Source organism: Lissotriton vulgaris, chromosome 1_1 (genome assembly GCF_964263255.1).
Source record: "Lissotriton vulgaris chromosome 1_1, aLisVul1.2, whole genome shotgun sequence".
Lineage (NCBI taxonomy): Eukaryota > Metazoa > Chordata > Amphibia > Caudata > Salamandridae > Lissotriton > Lissotriton vulgaris.
In genome coordinates, this window is record NC_141685.1 from 139,205,436 (window position 1) to 139,211,435 (window position 6,000).

The window sequence follows — 6,000 nt, forward strand, 5'->3', positions numbered from 1 at the left end:
CCGGGCCTGGACCGTGTCCCGGTCCTCGGTGCCACCAGAGTGGGCTCTTTCACCCTCCTTAAGGGCCTGTTCCTTAGTTTCAATTTCTTGCAGGAATAGCTTCTGCACACCCACCCATTTATTAATACAAATCCAGTGAATCACTACTTTAAAAGCGTCCCATTCCAGGGCAGTCGTTGAGGCCGAGCCTTCATTTTCCACAAAATACCGCTCAATACACACACCCAGTTCAGTATGGAAGGCTGGGTCTTCCAGCAACTCCGGGTGCAGCTTCCAGATCGGAACTATACGGCGCTCCGCAACCCAACAGATCAATAGGCTCAAGAGCCTCCTGGGATGGCCCATATCACCCAAAACCTGCCATAGCCTGCTTCGTGGAACCAGGACAAAAGCAGATTTAAGGTCGATGAAGGCAACATACAAGTTTCCCTGCCGACCACAACGATCTTCCAATAGAATAAAAGGAAGCGGAAAACCTGATAAAATGTGAATATCTTTTTCCAAAAGCCTGTCTGAAAGGGGGATACGATATGATGGCTTTAGCAGCAGTCCATTCCTCAATCCTGCTCAAGACCAATGGGGCAGAAATTTTCTTCGCACAGTTGATCAAGCTGATCAGCCTGTAATTGGCTGGATGGAATCTATCCCCCTTCTTATATATCGGGACGAGGTCCGCTCCCTTCCAAGAGTCAGGTACTGGGGCACCACTGGTAATGGCATTAGTTAAGGAAAAGTTATTCCAAGACAATTTATCTCTTTCTAGCAGAAGGATATATGCTGCAATGCTGTCTAATGCGGAAGCTCTACCTCTGGTTATTGCATCCAGAGCTGAGGATGTCAGCCAGGTTAAGGAAAGGGCCAGGTACAGCTACAGAGTTGTCTGTTTACACAGTCCCCAGCACAGTGTCCGGCTCATTAAATGGAGTTACTGAATAAAGATTGTAGAAATGATCAACCCAGGTCTGGGAGGAATGTTATTTTGCAGAGGTGAAGCAGAGACCTCTCTCCCCTCCACTTTACAAGTGCCCAAAACCTGGTGGAGTTCTTAAGAGAGCAAGCCAATTTGAGTTCCTGTCGTCTTTCTTCTTCCCATTCTTTCTTAGCCCGAGCCTGGGCCCTTTTGTACCTCTCTCCACCCAGACTGATTTCTGAGATGTCCTTTGTGCAAAGTGCCTTACCCCGATATCTACGTGATAGTCTGAATTCCTTATTAAACCAATTGTTTACTTTATGAAAATGCTGTTTGTGGTCGTTAATAGGGCCTATAAGGTAGGACAATATTTTCTTGAAGTTGTTGTGGAAGCAGTCATTGGCATGCCACACTCTTAGTTCTTGCAGATCGATTTCCTGAAGGTAGTGATAGATTGATCTTCACCTCGCCAGATTACCAAAATATCGTTGATACACACATATAACTGAAATCCCAATTGGCACAGACAAACCATGGGAACGAAAGCAGTGATTGGGATCGGACGGGCCTGAACACCGTTTTCCTTTGTCCATTTTGGATAGTCCCAAATCTCCATTGATTGCAATAGGAACAAGGCAGTTGTCCCTTCTCTGACGGAGGGGGCCCCATTAGACTTGACCTTTTTCACATGAGTGATTTTTCAGAGTGTGTGGTGAAGTGCCACTGGTCCCCTAACATGCAAGAGAAAACATATGGCTAACCATATAGAACAATGGCTCCTGATAACCAGGTGATACAAAAGGGGATGATGGACGGAGCATTTGAGCAAATCAAACACTCACCCCCAGTCAACTGATCTGGGTTTAATCCATCACCATTATTTAGCTCACTCCGCCACCCCAGTTCAGACATAGCCATATGCTAACCAGGTGCCTTAGAATATGTGCGAGGGACACTGCCTGTTCTTTTCTATATTTTCATATATATCTTTATTTTTATTATATTCTCATAAGCTCAGAAGAAGATTACCACCACCAGATACCTGTAACAGACTGTCCGTTGGACATGGTCCAAACATCCTACACTTATCCATACAAGATTGGGCACTCTGATTCAGGTGCACTGATCTCTCTATACCCTTAGACATATGGGGCTGACCGCTTGCAACAGGATACATGCGTAGTACAAGGGACATGGTTTACACACCCATCACTCATTTCTACTATGGGCAATCTGGTTTTCGGGTGTGCTGATTTTCCTAATGGGTCTTCTGCCCTTGGGTATACAGCGCTGACCCTTTAAAAACACATGCCAGTACATCGTGGTATTTGCATTTAACTTCGATGAAGGCCCATTTTTAGTGATTTTATTCCACGTGAAGAAGCGGCTGTGTGTGACAGAGGCAAGAAAGCCGTCACCATTTAGTGCGCGTTCATTCAGATTCATGCTGCCCGCATGGGACTACATTTCCCAAGTACTTGTGGTCACGTGACTGCATCGGAGTAATGCGATTATACAACCTGAGTGAGTAGCCACACACCAAATTCGGCTTTAATCAGCTCCGGATTCTCTATTCGAGCAACAGCAATTACTCTGGACACCTTCCTCCATCTGCTGTGGTATAACGGATTGCTGGCTCCCCGTATACAGCGTATACAAGTATGGGTCTCTGACCCTACGTTTGTTATATCTTTAATTTTTTCTGCACCGAGGCAGCGTGTTCCCTGTATACAGGAATGGGTCCCTGAACCTACCTTTTTGTTTAACTTGAATCTTTTGTGCATTGAGCGTGTCTTTTTTTTTTCCTTTTTATGAAAACGTACAGAATGCTGCATTCATGTTAAGGATATGGAAGTGTCAAAGCACACTCGTTCATATCGTAGGAAAGTTCTCAGTGCACATGTGGCAGGTGTTGTGTCTTGAAAACAAAGCATGCTGCCCCCATGCAGAGGTCAACTATTTTAAGCCCATTTTCTCCACTGCATTGCAGCTTTGTTATTGCAGTGCACATCAAACACGTCCGCAGTTTTCAACTTGAAGAATGCTGCAACAATGTTTAAATTAGGCAGTGTTATCATGTGCCTTGCTGTTGCATATTTTAATGGGGCAGTTGCCTGCAGAAATCTAAGCACGCTGTACTTGTGTGTTAGGCCAACTAGCTCTAAGAGTCTTTTTTCCCCCATAACACCACATGTTTCCTTTGGAAGTTACTGCACTAGGTTCTGCCTTTGTTCACCCTGTGATGCCGCAACACACGCCTGTTATGAGGAACGAGCCATCAAAAACATTGATATACAAACTTCAAGGCAGACACACGACTGCCTCCACGGTCTTGGCGTGTCTCCCCCTAGTATTTAACACCATTACGCTGCACGCTTGTCTCAATGAACCTTAGTGACATCTAAATACATGCTCGGGGAACGTATTATGGACTTCACAGCCATACGAAAATACCTCAGTCACTATTGCAGACACTGCCTATGAGTATATGGACAGTTTTTAATCTACATGGGCACGCTTTTTCTTTACACTTGTTCTGAAATGCCTAGACCTGTTACAGCCTTCCAGAAGACTTATTTTCTTACCATGCTCACCTTCCTATAATTCTTTATTAGGGCGGAGAGTCACCCTGAGCTGCATGCCACAGTGAGTTGAGGCACATTTCCCGACGTCAACGGATTTTAGTAAGGGCTTTAAACTCTGAACACATGCTTGTGTGTGCTTATTTATCCTTGCTGTCTCTGTTTATCACCTTCCCCTTTTCTGCCTTTCCCTCTCTTGCTTTGGGACCTTTCCAATGTTTAACAAAAAGCTGTAAAAGATCTTTGTTCTTTTAATAAAGCGTTATTTTATCACCCTGTGCCTGGAAGCTGTGGCAGATTGGAGTACGACAAACCCCTGAAAAATGGACCTCGTCTGCCGTATTCTAAGCATTAACCAAGGAGAAATGTATTGCATGATAGCTTGGAGAGATGAACTGACCAGTCAGAGATCCCATGGCAGCTCTGTGGAGACTCAAATTCACAAGCTTCTTCTTTCAAGGAGTTATAGGAACCAAATCATGCACGCCATGCCCTCTGACCTTTTGCAGGCGACATAGTTAATTTTAAATCCCCCCTTGCACAAAAAATTTCAGACAATTTTAGTGACAACCAAATACATACTTGGTGCTCATAAGTGTGTGAGTGAACAGTGGCGACGCAAGTGGTGGAGTAGACAGCATGAGCGGCGCAATAAAAACAAGAGTGCAAGTATCATACAGTGGGTGGCTGAGTGAAGGGAACAAATCAAGTGACTTCTGTGTTCAATTCACAATTTAAGTAACAGCCACAGTAGAGAAATGGGCCAATTAATGTGCTGTAGAGTCAACGGCGTTTCGATCCTCAATGGTTTGGGATCATCATCAGGACATGGCTGTCATGGTTTGTAGTGCTGCGGGGCGAAAAGAACAAATCAGGGGGGCGAAAGGAAGAAGGAATGCGTCAAAGCAGGAGGATGCCAGGGGGCAGCCACCCACTGTATGATACTTGCACTCTTGTTTTTATTGCGCTGCTCACGCTGTCTACCCCACCACTTGCGTCGCCACTGTTCACTCACACACTTATGAGCACCAAGTATTATATGGTTGTCACTAAAATTGTCTTAATACAGTGCTGCTTTAACTGTATGAATATGATGATACCCTTCCAAATATAATAGGATTAACTACACAAGACCAATTGAATACCAGTCTCCTTTGTTCTAGCTCTTGTAGTGTTTTATACATACATATGTAATACTCTACCAAATATTACCCGTTGGGATATTGTTAGCTGTTCTACTTCCTTGCCATGATCCCGACTAGGTCTCCTTAATTGCTTTACTAGCTTTTAAATAAAGGCATTTTTTAATGCACCCCATTTTACTTTCAGATTCACAAATGTCCCCTTGGGTTACTACCTCCTGTTACTGTTTTACAGCCCACATATGGTTTCAAAGCTCAATACATCCCTTAACAATGTATTAAATATTCAGAAAGGAAACTATTAACATTCCCCTTCCAAATTCTGAATTGTTAAATGGGCTTAGTACAATTCAAAAAGGAGTTTAGCATTAGCAAACTCAGTAAATTACTGAACCAGTGGATTGTTTTAACAATAAAACATGAGGCCATTTTTCTCAATTCCCTCCAAATTAAGTTTGCTAATAATGTTAGTTGAATGATAACCTGTGCACATACCTATTTAGTGTTAGTGTTGCTTCAGATCAAATAAAAACCATCACACACAACTCTTGCACAGTACTTACAGACAGAATTTCTGACATCCAGCTTTAATGTTTAGTTAAATATATTTGCAAATGTTGTCACTTAAACAGGAAAGCAGCTAAAGCAGCCTCTGGACATAAAATAGGATGTAATCATAATCTTTAGATACATTTTCTGAGTTTCAGGAACAATGTGTGTCTTCTGGGTTTACTCTAAACCACTATAATAAACATATTCAATGCTTTTAGATTTGATCTGTTTGTACTGGTTTCTATTGCAGACAATAATCTAGATTTAAACCAAGGATCAAATTCACCCATGGCTTTTAAAATCTATTCATCATTGATCTCTATTAGTGTTATCGCAACTAAAACTGTAATATAACTTATCTGAGAGATGGACCTTCATCAAGTATTATGCTCAATCAATTTATTGAACAAACTATGGAGTTAAAATCTGAATAGATTAGATCCACAAGTATTGCCTGACGACTGTATTTTACATCAATAGATTACTTATCAGCACATTATCTCTAAGTACAATTCAGTCATCTTCTATTTTTTGCAGAGCTCGAGCTGGGTCTGTTAGAACTCTTTTAAAATATGACATTTAAATGTGCAAAAAATCAGGAATTCTAGTTTCAAGCCTGGTCAAACCTTAATAAATGCTACACCAAAAGATGCCCTTCTGTTCCTATATTTTATTGTGCACCATGATTCAGAAATGGCATTTTTTTGCTTTCGGAGGTAAAATTCTAAACATATTTATTGTTGTTGCCAGTCGAAACATCACTAATTGGGAAGATAACAACAAGTGGTCTTATGATGCTTGCTGGAATGGGAAG